Genomic DNA, 23,572 nt, shown 5'->3' on the forward strand with positions numbered 1-23,572 from the left:
TGGGCTGCAAATGGAACAAATCTGCCCTCTGCTTAAGAGGATAGGTGTAGATAATAAGATAGGAGGCGATTGTTTTAAGCAATATGCTCCAAGTGTGTGACCTCTAGGAGAGGAGATGGAAAGCCTGCATATAATGTGCCTTCTAGGAAAGACTAAGTTTATTCTTCAAATAGTGGTGGCTGAGAAGTTTATCAACAAATTTCCAGGAGTTAAGAAGTGATTTAATTATTTAATTTAATTTTTTTTTCACTTTTCCATCTCTGTAACCCTGTAATCTTCAATACGGCACTTAGTCCCTCTGTTGCCTCAGATTCTTTTCTCTGCAAAATGGAGATGGTGTCTAAAGATCAGAGAATAAGATCAGAAAATCGCATGAGGTCTCTTCTCACCTTAGAATGTGTGGTTTTTATGATCCTCAGAGGCTTTTTATCTTTATAGGGCACAAAGTCATATGAACTATAATGAATTCTTATCCTTTGAAATTGGGCCACCAACTTCCTCCTTATATGTTTAACACTGTTCTAGAATGTCAGCTAGCTCTGCTCTGACTTTGGGAAATTTAAGGAACCCTTGGTCAGTAGTGGCTGTTAGGTATTTATTTCTCATGATGGACATAAGGATTCAATGTATTACTGCCTCAATGTTCTTAACTAGCCAAATAGTGAACTTATTAAAGTACTAGCCTGATGGGTATATTGGTGGTCACCACTGAAGTGATTATTTTATTAATGTTATTGTCAGTCTTTCTCATCATCTGCTTATACTTAATATAATGGCCTGACACTAGTGATCAATTTCTTACTTTTGTGTCTGACCTCCATTGTGCATTTTAATTCCATCAACGTTTACTTCGGCTTTATTCATTAGCCACACTTCTTATACTCAGGCTCAACATCACTTACCAATCCCCATGAGAAATCTATGAAAAAGTTTCAGGGCAAGTGGGGGCCTTGGATTTCTGATACTTGCTTTGCTTTCCTAATGTAGGAGATCACACAGAGCTCTCCATTGGGTCAATAGAGAGATAATGTAGAGTTCTGCCTCTGTTATCTCCAGTACAACTCTTTACCTGACAAGTATCTTGCTGTCTCTAGTGGAGCTGTTAGTGGTCATACTTTCTGCTTAAGGTTGGAATATTTAGGAGATGAGAGCTACATGAAAACATCGTTATTAACATAAATACTACAGGTTGGAGAAGGTAGTTTTAAGAAGGAAATAAGTGGACTTCCTCACACTGAGCATTAGAATTAGGAACATCCTGATGATACAGATGGAGGAGAGTGGATTGAGGTGGATAATATATTAGGGCTGAGTCAATGATGCTCTTTCCATTATCTTTCCAAATTTTTCAGTTGGAAAATTGAATAAGGGTTGAGAAAACAATGTGTTCTTCAGGACTCAAGTTCCTCAACAAAGAAAATAGAAGTGGCTCTCGATTACTTGTACTTTCTCTAAAAGAAGTGATATGCAGGTCATGATCATGTTTGGACTAAAGCCTATGATAAAATTAGAATATTTTATACTTTACATGGACTAGCATAATTACTTTTTAACACAATCAATATGTAAACTCTTCCTTACTTTTTAAATGAAGTTATAGATTAGAGCAAGTGGAATATAAAATTCTGTTCATAATATATATTTAGTAAACATACTGTTTAGTGTTAATGAAAATATGACCCTGGGGAAAGATGTTGTAGATGCAGGATTCTCTCTTCAGACAAAATAAAAGAATAGTTATTGTAAAAGCAGCCACATGCATGTCTGAATATGAAGGGAGAGCATGCAAAGGATTTCTTTGTGATCCTAGATATTACATTACTATTTGTCATATTTCCTGTGTTATGATCATCTTTTGAGAATATGTGATGGGGCCAATATTTCTGCTGCTTTTCTATCATGAGATTTTTTCCCCTATAATAGTTGTTCTGTTGTTGCATAGATGCTGCTGCTGGTGATCACCAAGAAATTTAAAGATTTGAATTTATTAATGTATTTTAATAAAGATGGAGAATATTTCATTCTCAAGTGTATCCTAAGGGCTCTACAGGGACTAGTAGGAGACAATAAATTACTAGAAAAGAAACTCAACATAATGTCAAACAGTGCAACAATGTAAGTAAATTACATGGGCCTCAGCTTTAGTAATGAGGAGACACAGAACAGAAAAATGTGATCGCCATTTTTGTTTCTACTTTGAGTGTCACAATGGCTATGCGGTCGTGAAAATTGTGTGTTCGTGGGCCCTGTGTGGAAAGGTGAAGATCAGCTTCATACTTTAACTAAAATTTATAGTGCATTTTCAGCCATTAGTAATGTGTATGAGTTATTTCTGAAACTCCCAAGGGCTTTTCCTGATCTTTGACAGTCATAACAGATAGACTAAATAACTGGGTGCTTATGCTGAGTAAAGCTTATACTAACACTTTGCATAAGATATCCTATTTATTATTACAGTACTCCTGAAACAAAAGTTAGGATAGTATCCTCGTATTATAAAATTATTTTCCCCAAAATTGAAACCTAAAGATAATCTATCTTTAGATAACAAGAATGTTCAGAGATAGAATTTCAGTTCTTGTCTGTATAATTTGTCTATCCTAAAATTCACTGGTTCCACATCATTATAAGGAACCTTAAATACACATACTTACACATATGTTTATATGTATGCATGTAAATATGTTTTATTGATCCAGTAACTAGAATGGTGATATTTTACTTTTTATGAACTTCTAAAAGATGTACAGGAGGTTAAAATTTAATTCAGGCATCTAAGGTTTAAGTGATTATTGATAAGAATCACCCTTTCCATCATTCTTTCCATCTTTTCAGTTCCTATCCCCCAAAGTCATTTCACATATCCCACTTACTTGATCACATGTGCATTGACTGTACTTGCTGTATTAGTACCATTTCCTTTTTCATTCATCTACACATTCCTACCACTCTTCACCCTTACATTATTATTTCAGTTTCTTAACACTTATTTTACTAAACTATTTGTTACATGTTTGAAAGGTTTGCTCCATGGGTTTCACTTCTGTACATATTATATTTCAGTCAATTAAATCATATATATGTTTATATATATTTATGTTTATTTATACGGAAGGTTGTATTCTGGGTCTACAATCAGCATATGAGAGAAAGCATAAATTCTTTATCATTCTGGTCATAGCATACTTTTATTTTTCAATTTTTATATATATTGCTGTCAATAAGAACACATAGAAAGGTTCTAAATGAATCATTTATATTTACAAAGTGATTAAAAAAATAAGTTCTTGAACAATGGCCTGATTTCTCTACTTTTTCACTCTTTTTGTTGTTGTTTCCTAAATCTCCACGTAAGCCAATGTCCTTATGTCCTGAAGTGAGTTTTCATTGCTGATGTGTCACTCCCCGACAGTCTCATTTTAGATTCACATTTCCTCCCTGAATATCTTCCTTTTCCTCCATCCTTATTTTGGGCTCTCTTTTTGATGCTATTCTGGATCTCAGTGTAGAAAATATATGCATTTCCTAAATTATTCATTAATGTGCTCACAGAAATTGCTAATAAGCAGTCCCATAACATTTTCAATGTGTCTTTATTGTAAAGGTAAAAATTGTCACACCAAATAAAAGCTTTTAAGAGGGGAAGTAGGAATATTTCATATCTTTTATTTTTAAAGTCAAGATTATCAAATCGACTATCTTTGTGTTATTGGGCATGTAGCTTTTAAATTGCATTTTATTTTGTAATATTGTGGCACAAAAATAAACATTCTCATTAGAGAAAGGAAGGGGAATGTCAAAATGGTGAGACAAAGGGTAAAAAGCAAACCAGCGCACCAGCAATACTTGTAAGACAATATGTTGTAAACTAATGGTACATTTTGGGGTGGAGGGGAATTGAGGAGAAAAGTGGAAGAAAAATAGGGAGGAGGCAACAAGTTTGACAAGAAATGCAATCACAATCTTACGTATGTAACTGTAATCTTTCTGTAAATCACTTTGATCATAAAATTTAAAAAAATCCTCAACTAATGTCATCATATTTATCTTTGCTTTAAACTTGAGATGCTATCTTTGATCATATTTGTTTCCTTAATTCATATTTGATATTGTCCATATGACATTTTCTAAGTTCTATGTGAAAGCATTATGCTGTCTTTAGCATAAAAGACATTCAAGCTTTGCCAAAAAAATCAAGGTGGAATATTCTCAGGCTGCCATTTGCCTAGCACCATTCACTTTTAATATTGTTAAAGCCCTTCGACAAAGGGCCTACAATCTCAAAAACATCGATGCTCTATCAATTTATGTTTAAAAAATGAATAGTACACTTGGTGAAGCCACAGTCAGATATTTGATCTTTTTTCTTCCTGCAAGTGCCTCATTATTTCTAAATCTGTCTCTGGATTGAAGATCTGCAGTGAAAGCAGAATTTTCTATCTTGTCTATGGATGATAAGAACAAATGGAAATAATGGAGACTTATGAAAGAAAGAGGCAGAGAATATAAGTGAATTCAGCTTAGGACTGCTAAGATTGTTAAATTGTTGGCTACATTTGATTCTAATGCAATTCTACTTCCTCTATTAATGATGAATGTGTTCCAGTCCTCACTTTCAGATGACACCAGAGTACTGCTGACCCATGACAGCACACATAACATGCTAATTCATGACAGCAAGCTCTGTACCCTAGCCCTCTTGATCACACAGACAGAAGGGAGGAATGACTGACAAAAGACTCAAGTCAGCCTGTGAACATCGATTACCAAACAGTCTATTACATAGAAGGAACAAAAACAAAACAAAACAAAACAAAAAACATTATTGTAGAGACAAACTCAGTATTAGGAAAAAACCTATCTAGATTTTACACTCTATATGTGAATGCATAAGTACTGGATATTATGCATCAACTCTACATCATGAATATATGTTAATTTACTTTTAAAATCTAATGTAATATTCAATTTTCTATTTCGGTTTTGCTTTTACAATCTATGAGTCACATTAATTCTGTAGGCTCAGTTGAGCTACCTAATTTACAGTATTCGTATTTTTCAGAAGAATCAAATTATTATTTCAACAGAAAGCATCAAACATTTATTCTGACAGATTCATATTTTTATGACTTCAAACCTTAAGTGATGAGCAATGAGTAGGTCTTTTACTTTTTACTTACTAAAAGCAGATGAATATATTTTACACTTACTTCATGTCTTACAGAAAAACATTGTCTCTTATGGACTAACTTGCTTAATTAAAAAAAAAAAGTAAGTTGAATATCCATACATGTGTGTGTATTTTGTGGGCTTGTGAATAGTATTGAGTTGAAAAGAAAAAAAAGAATTTTATAACAGGTCTCTCTAAGACAATCAAATCTTCTGTATTTGTTGACTCAAAGATAGGTTACATATTTCCATTTACACCTGCCATCAATTTAATTTATTCAGTTTTGTGCTGACCACAAATCTGTTGCTCCATCATTTGGTAATATCAATATGTCTTTCATGACCCTATCCTGCCACCGAATATGCACAATAAAGGATAATTATTCTGCAGGGTTATTGATACGTTGATGCAAGACAGTTGAACCAAAGCCCAACTTTTGAAAATCTAAAGGCAGATTGGAAAAGCACAGGGAGAATTCTAAACAAAAATCATCCATTTGAACACTGGGTACACATTATTTTTTTAATGCTGTAATTTATTCAGTTTCCCTGCAAATCAGCTTTTAATACCAGAATTGGTATAAGGAAAATAAGAGCACACATCAATATTATAACTTCTAAATTGTTGTTTTGTACCTTTGGATTTTGGAACAAGCTCAATGGAAACCATTTTCCCTAGGCTCATATTAAAATGTTATGGGATGACAGATGCCTTTATAAAGAATGTCAATAAAGTGTAATTACCAAAGTATACTTTCTTCCCCCCAAAAAGACTATCTGGTTTATCATGTTTTACTAACTTTTCTTCTCGTGGCACTTGCAATGGAGGAAAAAGTGGACACTTACAGTCTAAAGTTATGCATAATTTAATCCTTTACAAAAAAAAAACTTGTATCAATTAAAAGCCAAGCCTGACCTATGACCACAGTGAGAGGTCCTAATTATATTCACTTTCAAACTCCAGTGTGGAAGCACACTGATCTACCAATTTATTTTATTTTACTTAAAAATGTTATTTTTCTCAAATTAATGAGTAAATGCAGGTACATTATTATAAATGAATCCATATTTCACTTACAATTCCTTAGTTTGTAGCTAGTGTCCTTTCTCTGCTGCTGGATTTCATCCAAGAGACAGCATTATTTTCAGTTGTCTTATATATGCAGCCTTCTTCTGCCTGTATTAGCGTCTTGGACTCTTCATCATTGGATGACCTTGGTGGTTTCACATTCAGACAGTTTCTGGTTAGAAATTGAGTGTTTTTCTTATGCTAGACTCAGGTTATAAGGTTGGGGGAGGATAATCATGAAGATAAAGTAGGACTTTTATTACATTATTTCAAGGGTACATGTTATTAACGTGATTTATAATTGTTAATTATGACCATCTTCCTGTTATAGTATTTCTCAGATATGTACATCAAAAAGTTAGTCTTTTATAAGATCTTCTTCTATATTCTGCAGTTTAGAAAGAATAGGTCATTGAGCTCAGCTCATATTTTAGGACTGGCAAGTTATGGTTTTCTTTCTTATTTTCTTTATTATATGGGGAGTGGAATGGGGGTCTTTGTTAGTCAGAGACTCTGCTACTTGAGATATATCTTAGTCCTTTTGTGCTTTACTTAATTTTCAGATAGGTATTTTGTTTCCAATTTGTGGCTGCTTTGGTTTTGCTTTTTCAGCTTTGAATCACATAGCTAGGAGCACAAGTACAAGCCACTATACTTGGTTGATATTTTTGAGATGGGATCACACTCTATTTTTTTTTTTCTTTTTTGGCCATCTAGCTTCAAACTGGTAGCTCCTGGAACTCTGCCTCCCAAGTTGTTGAGACTAAAGGTGTTAGTCACTATACTCAGGCATGCTCTTCCTTCTTTAGGATGGAATATGAATATAAATACCAAACTCGTTTATAGGAAATATTTATCTCCTCTTTCACAGGTTACATTTAGTTTATATAATTAGCTAAATTTGTATGGACTGTGGATTTAACAACATTGGCATTTATTCGATTGATCTACTACTGTGCTGTTAATTTTATCCTGTCACTTCTTTCTAGATTCAGCCATCAAGAAACTTCACATAGATGCTTTGTACCTTTAATACACACCTGGCCATCATATGCTTTATTGATATTTCTGAGTACCTCCTGAATTTCTACAACAACCTCCAGCATTATTATAAGTATTTGCTCCCACTCCTAGAATCAATCATGGCAATAAGGATCGATTTTCCTTTATTGGAAAAGGATTTGTAAAGAAAATCAAACTCTTCCTCTTGGTGCTTGGTGTGCTTGTTGCTATAAAGTTTTCTTTGACTTAAAGATAGTTTTGTGTGAACAAAACAAAGAAATATTTGTTAACGAACTTGTACATAGACATTCATAAATGTTTCCCTTTATAATTAACTTGTATGTATTTTAAACTAGACCTTAACTCATGTTGATGGTTCCAAGTCCAATTCATCATGAATCAGTGGCACCCCTACCCCTGACTACATGTATGTTTTCTTTTCTGCAGTAGAAAACTTGGCTCCTAACATCTGCCATCCATTTAGTTGACTAGGTAATCCCATATATATGTGCAGGTGTATCTGAACTGATAGCTCACAGTCTCTTTGGGAGACTCAGAACAGTATTTTCGTACTTTTTTTTTTTTTTTCTGACTGCACTACTTTCCAAATGACTTAGAAGATATCCTTTCTTCCATATTCCTTTTCATAAAGTTGTTCATATTCTTCTTTTATTGCTTGGCCACACTTTCCCTTTGTAGTAAGATTTAACTAACCTCCAAAATAATTTTATTAAATATATTACCATTTATTATTAATTTTCAATACTACATTTTGAATTTAAGATCTCACATTCACTAGATACGTGCTCTATAACTTGAGCCATGCTTCCAGCCCTTTATGCTATAGAGTCTCTTGCATTTTTGCTTTCATCCGATTATGACTGGGGCCCTGCTAACTCTGTCTCTCACATATCTGTGTTCACAGACAGGAGTTACCATGTTCACTATTAAAGTTGATTTGGTTGTGTAAAATTTTGTGGATTTTGACAAATAGAATGTCATATATACACCATTACAGTGTGCTACAGGGTAGTTTCACCAGCTAATCTTTCATTGTGCTCCACCTTACTCCACATTCTTGGCATCTCTGTTCTTTCCAACACATTCTCTTTTCCCTAATGTCCTATAATAGAAAACAAACAATAGACATCAGATTGGCCTCTTTGTCACAGTAATGTTCATTTAAGGTTCTATTGTGCCATTCTGTGGCTTTATCGCTCATTTCTGTTTACTGCTGGAAACCTGTTCATTTTATGGTGATATAGCTTGTTTTTCCTCTCACCTATCGAAAAATATCTTGGTTCCTCAGTTTTACAGTATTCAAAAAAGTGTCATTAAGTATAAGGAGTTTTTATGTGGACCCATGAAAACATTAACCAAGAGCGTGATTGTTATGTCAGATGATAAAACTACTCTTAGCTTTTTTCTTTTTAATTCAAATATCATTGTAAAGGTGATTCAGTGAGGGGTTATAGTTACATAAATCAGATAGTGAGTACATTTCTTTTTCAACAGTGTTACGGCCTCTCTCATTTTCTACTATTTTTTCCCCCTACTGCCTTCTCTGATCCTACTTGTAAAGTTTATCTAGAACTTATACACTTTAGGTTATATTTTTAGCTAGTATCTTGGCAATCAAAAGACTTTCTAAATCCTGTATGAGTTTTATTCTACATATGTTAGTGGAACTGGGGTTTGAATTACAGTTTTTGTGCTTACTAGAAAGATGCTCTTATCAGTGAGCCATACTCCCAGCCATATATTTTTTTGTAGGTATCTTTGTATTGATCAATATTCATAAACTCTGTTGTCACTACCCAAGAACAAAGCACAGTAAGGCTCACCTATTCCATGATGGTGGTACACTAGCTTTCTGTGCTTCAGCTCAACTCTTTCAGAATACACCTACAATCTACTTTTTTTTTTTAAAGTATTTATTATCCAACTGAATTACGGGGAGTTTCATACATATAGCATCAGATACATTTCTTGTACTGTTCGTTACCGCGTCCCTCATTTCCCCTCCTCCTCTCCCTTTCCCTTCCCCCCCATGAGTTGTTCAGTTCATTTACACAAAACAGTTTTGCAAATATTGCTTTTGTAGTTGTTTATCTTTTTTTACCCTGTGTCTCTCGATTTTGGTATTCACTTTCAATTTCCTAGTTCTAATGCCAGTATACATGGTTTACAATATACTCAGATAAGATACAGAGATAGTGTAGGTACAAACACAGGAAGGTGATACAAGAAGATCATCAATAATAGAAGCTACAGTTACACATGGCATGATGAAAGTCGTTACAAATTTGATATAACAATCATTTCCAGAACATGGAGTTCATTTCACTTAGCATCATCTTATGTGTTCATAAAGGTATAGGTATTGGGCTCTTGTGATCATCTGCTGTGACTTGCCTAAACCTGTGCTAATTATTCCCTATAAGGGAGAACATAAGGTCCATGTTTCTTTGGGTCTGGCTTACTTCACTTAGTATAACTTTTTCCAAGTCCTTGCATTTCCTTACAAATGGGACAATGCCATTCTTTCTGATAGAGGCATACAATTCCATTGTGTATATGTGCCACATTTTCCTGATCCATTCATCTACTGAGGGGCATCTGGGTTGGTTCCAGATTCTAGCTATGGCAAATTGTGCAGCAATGAACATTGTTGTGCTGATGGCTTTAGTGTAATTTTGTTTGTGGTCTTTTGGATAGATATCCAAAAGTGGGGTTGCTGGATCATAGGGGAGTTCTATGTTTAGCCTTCTGAGAAATCTCCATACCGCTTACCAGAGTGGCTGAACCAGTTTACATTCCCACCAGCAATGAAGTAGGGTTCCCTTTTGGCCACATCCCTTCCAACAATTGTTATTGTTAGTTTTCTTGATATATGACATTATTACTAAGGTGAGATGGAATCTCAATGTTTTTTTGATTTGCATTTCTTTTATGGCCAGTGTTGTAGAGCACTTTTTCATATGTCTCTTGGCCATTCTAATTTACTCATCAAAGAAGTCTCTTTTTAAGTCTTTATCCCAATTGATGAGGGGGCTATTGGTTCTTTGCGGTTTTGTTTTGGAGGAAAGTAACTTTTTTAGTTCTGGATATATTTTAGATATGAGGCCTTTGTCTGTTGAAGGTCGGTAAAGATCTCCTCTCAGTCTGTGGGCTTTCTTTTTATCTTGCGAGCTATGTCCTTTGCCGTGCAGAAGCTCTGCAGTTTGATGCAGTCCCATTTGTCCAAAATTTCTTTGATTTTTAACCTTTCTGGGTCTTTGTTCAGGAAGTTCCGTCCTGCGCCAAGGAGCCAAAGTGTTTCTCCTACTCCTTCCTTTAGTGTTTTCAGGGTGTCTGTTTTGATTTCGAGGTCTTTAATCCATTAGGAATTGATTTTGGTGCAGGGTGATATATAAGGATCTAGTTTTACTTTGTTGCATGTGTTGAATCAGTTTTGCCAGTACCATTTGTAAAAGAGGCTATCTTTCTTCCAAACTATTGTTTTAGCTCCTTTATCAAAGATTAAGTAGGCATAATTCTGTGGGTTCATTTCTGCGTCTTCAATTCTGTTCCATTGGTCTTCAGGCCTGTTCTGGTGCCAATGCCAAGCTGTTTTTATTACTATAGCTTTATAATACAGCTTGAAGTTGGGTATTGTAATTCCTCCAGCACTGTTCTTTCTGCTTAGAATTGTTTTTGCTATTCTAGGTCTTTTATTGTTCCATATGAATTTCTGGATTGCTTCCTCTATTTAATTAAAAAATGGTATTGGGATATTAATGGATATTTCATTGAATTTGTAGATAGCCTTTGGCAATATTGCCATTTTAATTATATTAATCCTCCCAATCCAGGAGCATGGGAGGTTTTTCCATTTCCTTATTTCTGACTTAATTTTGTTTTTCATGTTTTTTTTTTTTTTTTTTTTGCCAGTCCTGGGCCTTGGACTCAGGGCCTGAGCACTGTCCCTGGCTTCTTTTTGCTCAAGGCTAGCACTCTGCCACTTGAGCCACAGCGCCGCTTCTGGCCGTTTTCTGTATATGTGGTGCTGGGGAATCGAACCTAGGGCCTCGTGTATCCGAGGGCAGGCACTCTTGCCGCTAGGCTATATCCCCAGCCCTGTTTTTCATGTTTTTAAAGTTGTCATCGTAGAGGTCTTTCACTTCTTTGGTTAAGGTTCTTCCTAGGTATTTTATGTTTTTTGAGGCTATTGCAAAAGAAGTTACTTTCCTGATTTCAGCCTCGGTCTTCAGTTCGTAAGCATAGAGAAAGGCCATTGATTTTTGAGGGTTTATTTTATATCCTGATACTTTTCCTAAGTTTTGGATCAGCTCTAGGAGCTTGGGAGTAGAGTCTATGGGGTACTTTTGGTACAGGATCATGTCATCTGTGAAGAGAGAAAGTTTAACTTCATCTTTTCCTATTTGGATCCCCTTTATATTTTCTTCTTGCCTAATTTCTCTGGCTAGGAATTCTACTAGTATGTTGAAGAGCAGGAGAAAAAGTGGACATCCCTGTCTTGTTCCTGATTTTGAAGGGAGTGGCTTTAGTTTTTCACCAGTTAGAGTTATGCTTGCTGTTGGTTTGTCATATACTGCCTTGATTATATTTAGGAATGTTCCCTGGAATCCCAGTTTTTCCAAGGCTTTTAGCACAAATCGGTGCTGGATTTTATTGAACGCTTTTTCCGCATCCAGAGACAAAACCATGTGGTTCTTTACCTTGCTTCAGTTGATGTGGTGAATTACATTAATTGATGCGTATATTGAACCAACTATGCATCCCTGGGATGAATCCAGTTTGATCGTGGTGTATGATGTTTTTTGATGACCTGTTGAAGTCGATTGGCCAGAATTTTGTTGAGAATTTTAGCGTCTATGTTCATCAGGGAAATCGGTCTATAGTCCTCTTTCCGTGATGAGTCCCTGCCTGGTTTTGGGATGAGGGTTATACTGGCTTCATAGAATGTGTCTGGTAGTGAACGTTCTCTTTCAATTTCATTGAAGAGTTTGTCAAATATTGGTGTGAGTTCTGTTTTGAAAGCCTTGTAGAATTCTGCTGTGAATCCGTCTGGACCTGGGCTTTTCTTGGATGGGAGATCACTTATTGCTGTTTCTATTTTAATACTGGATATGGATCTATTTAGAAGGTTTAAATATTCATGGTTGAGTTTGTGGATATGAATTTTTTCTAGAAAATCATCCATTTCTTCCAAATCTTCCAAATCTTCCATTTCTTTCTCGAATTTGTTGGAATAAAGGTTTGCAAAATAGTCACTTATTATGTTCTGGATTTTGCTTATTTCTGTGGTGATGTTACCTGTTTCATTCTCTTTTCTTGTTTATTTTATTGTGCTGCCTTTGTTTTTTGGTCAGGTTTGCTAGGGGTCTGTCTATCTTGTTGATTTTTTCAAAGAACCAACTCTTTGTTTTGTTGATTCTTTCGCTGTTTTTTTTTCTTTTTCATCTCTAATTGATTTAATTCTGATTTGATTTTAATTATTTGCTTCCGTTTATTGACTTGGAGTTTGGCTTGTTGTTCTCTTTCAAGTAAACTAAGGTGCTTCCTTAAATGATTGAGTTGCTGTTTCTCCAGTTTGTTGATGTATGCACTCAGAGATATAAATTTTCCTCTGATTACTGCCTTTGCTGTGTCCCAAAGGAGCTGGTATTTTGTGTGCTCATCTTGGTTGAATTCCATAAACATTTGAATTTCCGTTTTAATTTCTTCAATGACCCACTGATGGTTCAGCAGTGTGTTGTTTAGTCTCCATGAATTGTAGGGTTTTCCGTGGTGGCTGTTTGAGTTGAACTCTAATTTTATTCCATTGTGGTCTGAGATAATGCAGGGAATGGTTTTGATACTTCTGAATTTGTACAGATATTCTTTGTGCCCTAAGATGTGATCTACTTTGGAGAATGTTCCATGTGCCGCTGAGAAGAATGTGTATTCTGTTGTTGTTGGGTGGAATATTCTGTAGATGTTGAGCAAGTGTAGTTGGTCTATGCAATTTTTTAGTTCTGAGGTTTCTTTGTTCAGTTTTTGGCGTGTTGATCTGTTCAGAGGTGATAGTAGAGTGTTAAAGTCCCCAACTATCAATGTATTTGGGTTTATGAGTGTTTTTAGAGTCAGTAGTGTTTGTTTGATGAAGTTGGGTGCTCCTGTATTTGGTGTGCAGATATTTAGGATGGTTATATCTTCCTGTAATAGAGATCCCTTTACTAGTATGTAGTAACCTTCTTTGTCTCTTCTTACCTTTTTTAATTTGAAGTCAATTTTGCAACTCTGGCCTGCTTATGGGGGTCATTTGCTTGATAGATTTGATTCCAGCCTTTCACTTTAGAAGATGTTTACCCTTTTCTGGATAGATGTGTCTCTTGGAGGCAGCAGAAAGATGGATCTTGATTTTTGATCCAACTTATGAGCATATCTCATTTGATTGACGAATTAAGTCCATTAATGTTGAGAGTTAGGATTGAGAGCTGCTCATTTGTTCCTTTCATTATCCCTATCTTGTTAAAGGCTGTGTCTTCCCATTTGTTGATCTGATATTCTGGTTTACTATTTAGGGTTCATTTCTCTGTCTGCATTTGGATCTTGATTATTTTCCCTGTATAGTACATTTTTGAGGATTTTCTGTAAAGATGGTTTGGTGGAGATATATTGTTTCAGTTTTTCCTTACTGTGGAAGACTTTTATTTGACCTTCAGCTATGAATGAGAGTTTAGCTGGGTACACTATTCTTGGTTGGTAGTTATTTTTATTTAGTGTTTGGCATACCTCATTCCAGGCTCTCCTTGTTTTCATGGTCTCTGCTGAGAAGTCTCGGGGGTAATTCTGATTGCTTTTCCTTTATATGTGATTGTTTTCCTCTCTCTAACAGCTTTAAAGATTCTTTCCTTGGACTCTACTGATCCGGTTTTGATCACAATGTGTCGGTGGGATGTCCTATTCTGGTCTGGTCGGTTTGGGGTTCCAAATGCTTCTTGTATCTGTATAGGCCTATCCTTCTGGATATTTGGAAAGTTCTTGCCGAATATTCTGTTAAATAGGTTCCTATTCCATTAACTTCCTTCTCCAGGTTTTCCTCAATAGTTATTATCCTTAAATTGGGCTTCCTGATTGTGTCTTGAATCTCCTGTAGCGATCTGTTTTGTTGATTGGCCTGGATTTGTATTGCTTTTGGATCTTTCTCCATAGATTCTAGGGAATCTTCAGCTCCTGAGATTCGATCCTCTGCTTCATTTATTAGGGATTGTAGGATGGCTACTTGATTCTGAATCTCTTTTCCTTCTGACTGGACTTTCCTGATGATCTCCATGTCCTTGCTATACTCTTCTGTTTGGTCCTGCATGGACTTCTTTACTTCATTTCTCCATTGATTTTTTTTGAGTGCTGTCTCTCAATTCTTTTAGCTGGGTAACTATCTTTTTGTTTGACTCTTGAAGTTCAATTATCTTCCTATTTGTGGGGGCCATGCAATTCTCCATTAATTTTGGCTTTGCCTCCTCACGCTGTAGAATAGTTGACTAAAGAGATTCAAACTTTTCATTTAACATTCTTATCAGTAGACTTTGTAGAGAATTTTGAGGGTTCTCTTCTATGTCTTTGATTGACTGCTCTGTTTTCTGCTTGTTTTGAGTGGGAGATGAGCCTTCCTTGTTGGCCATCTTCCTTGTTTTTCTTCTGCCCATTTGGAATGGGAATGCCAATCTACAAGTACTTGTGAGCAGTTTAACACCCAAAGCAGCCTTTACCAAGCACTGTTGTGTAAATCTTAGACATTCACAATTATATACAGATACCTTGTATATAAAGTTTGATTTGGTGTTCCTAAAGAATACAATTTTGATATAACAACCACTCCTGAGCCCGTATTCAGTAGTTATTTATTTGCTGTTACACCCCTTTGAGCCATTTTTGTTCTTATATTAAGTTCTTTTTGGACTGTATGGCTTTGTCTTTGAACCCCTTTGATTCACTCTGTTTGAGCAGAGATACCCTCTATCCAATAACCAGTGGTCAATGGAATCTGTAGGTCATGGAAGTAAGTCAAGAGGGTTAGAGATAGTAAGGAGAATAGAGTAAAGTGTATGGGGGAGGTTGTTGATTTGGTTAAGTTTCAGTGCCTTGGAAATGTGGAGAAGAGTTGAATCAGTAGAGAGAACAAGGTTAAAATGATAGTCAATGGAGTGTTAGCAGTAAAGAGTAGAGGTGTTATTCATAGGAAAGTAAATTTTTAAAGAAAGACAATATGAAGAGAGAAATTTTAAAAAATACTGGAAGACAAATTCACAAAGCAGAGAAAATTTATTTTTTAAAAAAGAAAATAAACAGTAAATTGAACAACCAAAAAAAAAAAACTTGCTAAAACGAACAGGTATAATGGAAAACCAACAAAAAACAGTCATGTTTTTGAAATGAAAAAAAAAAAAGCTTAAAAAATGTTTTGATAAAAAATAAAATGGAGTCTTCTTTGGGTGGGCTATCTCCAGTCTCTGGTTTCCTTGCGATGGTCTCCAGTGTATTTTGCTGCTTGGCTGGTTTGACTTACTTTCAGTTTGCAGGGGGTGGATCTGTTCTGACCCTCCTCCCCTGTTAGTGAAATCCTAGGGCTCTGTGGTTCACACAGCTAGCAGGTAGGCCTTGGGCATCCACCGTAGATGGGGCAGGTGAGCAGTCTTGGCAACCGTGGCTCCTCCTGTCTGCTGTGGGGCTGCTGCCTTTAATGTCTGGCTTTGAATAGGCTGTGGACTCAGCAGGGTGGGGCACCTCTGGCTTTGTTTTCCCAGCTGAGAGTTGCTTGCGGGGGGGGGGGGGGGGGGGAGGGGAGATTCCTCCCTCCTGGGTGGGGCGGCCTCCTGGGCAGAGCTGGCTATGGAATTCAGCTCCGTTTGGGGCTGGGAATTGGGCTTCCAGTGTAATGGGACTATTTGTCTGTCTTGGGTACTGTTTATTCTCCCTTCTGGTTGCTCTGTGCCTCCGGTAGCTGCTTGCCACTTTCAGTTTTAATTAGAAATTCCAGCGGGGAGGGCCAACACCTCTGGCTGAGTTCACCTGAGTGTGTGAGCTGCAGCCCAGAACAAGCCTCCCACCAGGGCAGGGGTTGTTCTCCTGGGCAAAGCTGGCTCTCATTGATTGGTCCCTCTTGCCCTTTTCAAAGATGGCCTCTTTGTCCTTGCTTTCCTCAGGCCCGCTTTAGCTCCAGTCTGGTCTGGCCCTATGCCAGTGTCAAAGCTGGCGCTTTGCTCTGGCGGTGGGGGAAGGGCTACCTTCAAGGAGCTGCTCTGTGGGTACGAGTGAGAATGTCTTTTGTGGGGTACTCATGCTTTCTCTGCAGTTTCGGTCCGTCCATGCTCAGCCTGTGATCCGCATGTGTCTGCTGCCGTTTGGAGGATTTCCTCCCTGCTTGCCACTGGTGTGGTATAGGTGCGCGGAGTGCATTACGCTGTGCTGGCGCCGGCACTGGCATGGTGGCAGGATGCCATCTGGAGCTCAAATCTGTGTTTTCAGGCCAGCAAAGTTGATTTTTCCTTCCTGGCTAGAATCCCCATACTGTTATAACTTACTTGGGCTGTCTTTCTAGGAGTAAAAACTGCCATGTCGGAGGGAGCTCAGCTAGTGCTCTGCTGCTCCTCCGCTGTCTTCCCAGAAGTTCCCCCAGCCATATTTTTTTTATATAGGTTTCGTCTTTTTGCCTGGCATATGCTGGATGTAATGTATCTATATTATACCTCCTCTAGCTAAGATAACAGGTGTGCTCCATTGCACCCTGCTTTTCATTCAGAAAGGAGATTGCGGATTACTTTTTTGTTGCCAAGTTGGCCTTGAACCATAATCCCAATAACCTCAGCCTTCCAAGTAGCTAGGATCGCTGACATAAACCACCAGCACCCTGGTCAGAGTATATTTTTCTTAGTTACCTAAGAATGTATTTTTTAATCGTTAAACTTCAAATGACCCTCAGTGAAACTAACATTTAAAAATATATTTGTGTATTTTGCTTTATTTTTAAATATCAGTATTTTATAAAAATATCAGATGATATCTTTATTCTTAATAAAAGATAAGCTTATGGGGAAAAACAAGAATTGTGGTAAAATATGATTATTTAAAATAAAAATAAAGGCAGGTGGTCCATACCTCTAACTCTCAATGTTTGGGAGGATGATATGTTAAGATTGAGGTTCAAAGGCAGCCAACTAAGGAAATATATGAAATTCTTATATCCAATTAATCACCAAAAAGCCAGAAGTGGAACCATGGCTCACATGGTAAACTGACAGTCTTCATTTAGAAAGCTAGGGATATTGCCTACTCTGCAAGTTCAAGCCCCAATGACATAAAATGAAATCAAACATAAAATGTAAAATAAAGCAAGAGATTGTTGGCTCACTTCTATAATTCTAGCTACTTAAAAGGCTAATATCTGGGACTGAGTTTTGAAGTAAGTCCAAAAAAGAAAGTCTGTGAGACTGTTATTCCCAATTATACCCTCCAAAAAGCCAGAATTGGAGCTGTGGCTGAAGTGGTAAGATACTACATGAGTGAAAAAGCTGAGGGACAATGCCGATACTATGAGTTTAATCCCCAGTACAGGCATAACGAAAAATTAAAGTAGACAGAAATGCAAAGTCAGTTAACTACTCAAATGAAAACCATACTCACTAGAATCTTTATTGAAAATTAACTATACAGCTTTTTTGGGAAGGAAATAAAGGGGGGAAAAGGGAGAAAACAAAGGAAGAGGTGACACTCTTCAAAAAGAAATGGACTCTTTACCTGAACTCTGTAACTGTAACCCCTCTCTACATCACCTTTACAATGAAAATAAATTAAATTAAAAAAAATTTAAAAATCTTTTGAACCATGTAGGGTGTACCTAGTAATACCAGCATCTAGGAAGCTAAGGTTGGAGGAGAATCATGAATTTGAGCCAGCCTCTGCTACATAAGTGAGCTCAGTCAAAAATAGTATATTGTCTTTTTGAGCATATTATTCTACGGATTTATTATATTAATATCATAAGAGTAAAGGTTTCTAATTCTAATTATTGAAGCATATAAATTTTACAAATTATTTTTTGAAAGAAAGTCAAGCCAATTTGTAGTGGAATTCTTTCAAGTATATTAAACAGGAAAGGATATTGTAAGTATGTAGTGTATGTTCAGAATAGTCAAAAGAAGTATTAATTTCACTTCTCTTGGAAACATGGAAAATATTTTTTTTTGGGTTGCTGGAGGCATCCTCAGTCTGGAATTCATAAATAATTAAGAATTAGCTTTAGTATTTATTTTCCTGTGGCCTCATGAGAAGACCATTTTCCTCATTAAGTATGAATCATTGAATCATCTAAAACACCACATTTTATCATTCAATGAACAGCTGTGTGCATTAGAAAAGAAAACACTGGAATAGATGTTGCTCGTGAAGGCTTTGGTGATGGTTCTGAATACATTTGTCAACACAGCACCATAGAACTAGCACCCCTTTCTAGAAGACATTAGATAGGTTTGAGACTTTTATTTCATAAATAATATTTTATATACTAGCCAAAAGCAAATGCTATTAGTGCATTTGATTCAATGTCTGTTACTTTTCAAAAGCCATGGAGATGAACTTAGTTAAATACTCCAGTTGTACAGAGATAAGATTGATAGTGTTCTGGCTGCAGGTTTTTGTAATTGGCCCACCTGTAGACCACTAGCATCCCAATAAAGATTCCAAAATTTGAAAAAAAAATATTGGTAGAGTTCTAAAGGGAGTGATCTCACTGTGCGTGAAGAAGAGTGAGGATGATTTTTTCCATGAATGCCTATGAATGTTTGCATTAGCCTCAGTAATAGAAGTAATTACATCTAAATACAATTGACATTCTTAAAAATTAAGATCTTAGGTCTCTTTTCTTAAAAATATTTTCTATATTGCCTTTATGTTCTGAATTACTTTTTAGTGTGTTGGGTGTTATGAGAGCTTCATTGAGTTCACTTACTCACTTAGTAACAGTTGTCTTTGGAAGAATTTTTTAACATGACCTATGAGCAACATTGTTTTTTCTTCCTTCCTGCTCAATGATCCTTTTTTTCTTGTTCATGTTCTAAGTTGACATTTTCATTTGAGCCATAAGTCCATCATCAAAATGGTAGGCTGGTTTCCTTGTGAAGATCTCAATAGTAAATGTATTTAGGAGCTATATGCTCTGATCAGAATGAAATAGGACTTTTTTCCTTTGCTAGAAAATTAAATGTGATCAAGTTCATAATGTTTGAATGCTATTTAGAACAGCAGTCATTCCTCCTTCTAAATTATGCCTGTTCTTGCTCCAGACACTCAAAAGCATATCTCTTGAGGCTTCAGAGTGACTTATTGCTATCTTTCTCCTAGTTTATTATAGACTAAAAGAAAAAAAAATTAAATGTAGGTAGATATCATTTCCTTGATCAAGCTAAACTTGAATAATGTGGCTTATATATCTGAGCAAATAAATATTTTCCTAATTATAGTTGCATATATATATATATATATATATATATATATATATATATGTGCTACCTACCAAATTGTTTGTGTTCCTTGACTAAAAACTGAGACAAGAAGAAGAAACAAAGAAGTCAACAATATTTGGAGCCAAGTTATAAACTAAGATTAGCTTTTTTATCTGGCCTTAGGCTAATAAGTCGTTTCTATCTGACAAGCATCAAATATCAAATTTTCCACCCTCACCACTACATTTCAGTGATACAGAAACTGGACTGACTTCATTGGATATGAGGTAATGACTTCTATTTAGGCATTTAAGCCTTTTTCATACAGAACCACAGTGCTCCTCTCTTTGAGCACATAACATGCAGCAATCTAAATGATTTCTCACAAGGAATTATAAGGAAAAGGCAGAAAAATACGAAACAAACACATCAGGAGCGACCCCAAGCTCTTAATTTGTGTTGGTTAGCCAAAGCAGAGCTGAACTGACTGAACATGGAGGTTTGAGAAGAAAAGATGGAACATCTTCCCACATTGTTGAATAAATAATAAAATCCTGATTGTATCTCCCATGCAGACAGGATTAAGCAATGATGAATTGGGCATTGCATATGTCCAGTGGCGGCAGGCATCTACAACAGGTGTTGTCAATAGAAGCTGTTTCCTGCTTCTAACACGGCTGTACATGCTCCTGGCACACATTTTGAACCTGTGCCCCTTGAGCTCAATGTTTTCATCTTGCTTGGCTCTATATCCTGGCATGACTATGATAAATCATTGATTTACTTCTGCAATGAAAGGCCCAAGTGTTAACATCAAGCATGCAGATGCATGTTTGCCTAGCCAAACACCTTTCCTGGGCCACCAAAACACTGCAGCTGTAATCATTCTGTGCCATTACCAGTGACAATCTGTAAATCTTAATCTATTAAACGACGGCACTGTCACAATTTGATCCAAGGTAAACATTTGCTGTTTCAATCAGCAGTAGACAGATCTTCTATAAACACATTCCTTTATATACTTCAAAGTGAAGTGCATATTTATTTGTATATGTATATATTTTAAAATGGATAATTGATAATGAATTTAACAATTATTTTGGCAAGACTTTGTGTTCTTTGCTCATTTCTAATGTTTTGTTAGGTAAATAGAAAACTGAGTACAGGCATTTCTATTAGATTCATTTTGAATTTATATGTTGATTCATTGTTCTTGAAGGTGAAGTTTGGGATTCATATTCCTTTCTCTCCTTGAAATTACTTACATCTGCTCATATGCTGTTAAATACTACTTCAACGAACAGAATATTCTGATAAGACAAATCAAGAAATTTTTGATAAGTAGAGAAATAATAAGTCAAACACCACCCTTATACTAAGTAGTTTAGAAGCATTTGCTAAGTAAATTGGCATCAAGATGACTGAAAAAGAGCATTAGTAGTCTGCAGATAAATGTCTTTAGGACTAGTTGTTAATTATTACGCAGGCATATTTTATTATTATTTTGATATCATGAAGATCTGTTGTGAGTACATACTTCTCCTAAGTATTTCTCTTGAACCTAATAAACATTACTTAAACCTAGTATACAGTTCTGCCTCCTGAGCCTGTATTCATTTGATCATTTGCCATGATTATTAACTGCACTTTGATATAGACAGAATGCCATTTCTATGAGTGTGACTATAGCCCACCTGTGAATAACTAAATAAGTGGAGCTTTAGATTTGTATTAACTTTCTATTATTCTGACTCAGTAGTATCTAAAAATACTGAGAGCGTCAGTTGCTATAGTTTATGTTTAGGATTGATTGTTCTGCTCCTAAGTTACTCAATTCAGTCAGCGTCAGTTGCTATAGTTTATGTTTAGGATTGATTGTTCTGCTCCTAAGTTACTCAATTCTTTGTTGCTGCATGTGGTTTCATGTATGGCTGATAGGATGGACAGCCTCCTCCAGGACAGTAGTCCATGGCAGAGAAAGCAAAGCCCTCTTGCTTAATTTAGGAACCAAGCTGAGTACTGACACTACTGCCTTCCTTATTCATTAAAAGTGAGTCACTATTTCCACCCTACTCTCAAAGACTTGACAGAAATTTTGTAATATCCACAAACACTAATAACTAAGGAGAGGTTGTCAACTCATAAATGGAATAACTCACTTTGAGAAAGCTTTTGGTGGCAAATTTACATGAAATTTCATTATATCTTCAGCAAAAGCAACCCAGGAGAAGAATATAACATAGCAAGATAAATTTAAGAGTGTAAGTATCTAGAGGAAAGAATTATTTTAGGCTACTTACTACCACATATATTAAAGAGAGTAAAATATATTTGTCAAACTATTTAATAACTACAGCCTATAGCTTATAATAGTAATAAGGCTTACAAATAAAATAAGCAATTTTCAATAGCAAATAATAATGAACTTCACACCAGAAGTTAAAACCTTTCCAAAAAATTGTGTTTTGTGGCTATATGATAATAGCCAAATGTGGTAGCAAACACTAACATATTCACTATTCACTTATCCATGGAAATATTTTCTGTCCCTGGTAGTCAACAATACTGAAAGGCAACTATTATTGCCATAACCAATTCAATTACTTGAAGTCGTATAGCTTAAGATATATTTGTGAACTATACCATCAAAACCTAAAGAGTTGTTACATATTTGGTTGATATAGTTGTTTGAGACATTTGTTCTTCTAAATTTCATCATACCAACTCATATGAATTACTAAGACATGTGGAAACTCATAAAATAAATTTTTTTTTTCAGAAAAATGTAACAAATTCACAGAGAATTTCATCGTATCCTTAGCTAATTAGGCTTAAATAGAGAATACAAATCATAAAATACTGCTTTCAGACTTCTTTATATATATGGCTCACTCTCTCCCTACCATGTGTACTTCTAGTTTTGGGCTGCCATATTCAGAGGCCTGTTTTGTTCATTTCTCAGAGTGGACTACTAACACCCTAGATCAGAATTGTAGTAACCTGTTTTTGAATCTGGGATGCTTATTTGTCCCTGAAATTCCTTTAAGATTGAGATATCTGTACTTACATACATACATAAAAGAAATTAGCAAATATTTATTAAAATAAAATGGGAAATATTCTATGTACCATGGGAATTACAAAAGTCTGTGAGAGTCAAAATCATAGGCAAACTGACAAGCAAGCCTTGATAATGTAAGCTTAGCTAGCAACCATGCTAGCATGAGCAAAATGCTAAGAGCTACAGTAAAGAAAAGGTAGGACACTTGTTGAATCAGTACTCTTAACTTTAAAAGTAGGTCAGTGTATGTATGATATTCAACCTTAATATCATATTAGTACTTCTTTGTAAAAATCTGTGATGACTGGGACAAATAAAGCTCAGTAGTGACTTCGCCTTTTTCCACCCCTTAGTATTTTATTCAGCACCAATGGCTCAGAATGACTAAGGGATTAACCATTCCAAATCTAATGTTAGTAAGTACCTGGCAATTATGAACATCATACACATTAAACAGATTTTTCATGTCTTTGATCATATTGTGAATATTTTCCTACATTCATTAGCTTTAAACAGCTGTCCAGCTAGTGTAATATAACTGAATCAGTGAGAAATTGAAGCTATAATTGTTGCAGATGCTGTGGAAGGGGCCATGTAAGGATATTAGACATTGTGAGACAAGCACTTGTTCTAAAATGGCTTTTGGTATCTGTGTTTAATTGTGCTTAATTTTAATACCTATATAAAATGATACAACATCATATGTTGAATCCTTTAGAAATCAATAAACCAAATTCTTTTTGTTCTTTGTTGAAGTGTCCTTCATATTTTATTTTTGAAAACTCA

Source organism: Perognathus longimembris, chromosome 8 (assembly GCF_023159225.1).
Source record: "Perognathus longimembris pacificus isolate PPM17 chromosome 8, ASM2315922v1, whole genome shotgun sequence".
NCBI lineage: Eukaryota > Metazoa > Chordata > Mammalia > Rodentia > Heteromyidae > Perognathus > Perognathus longimembris.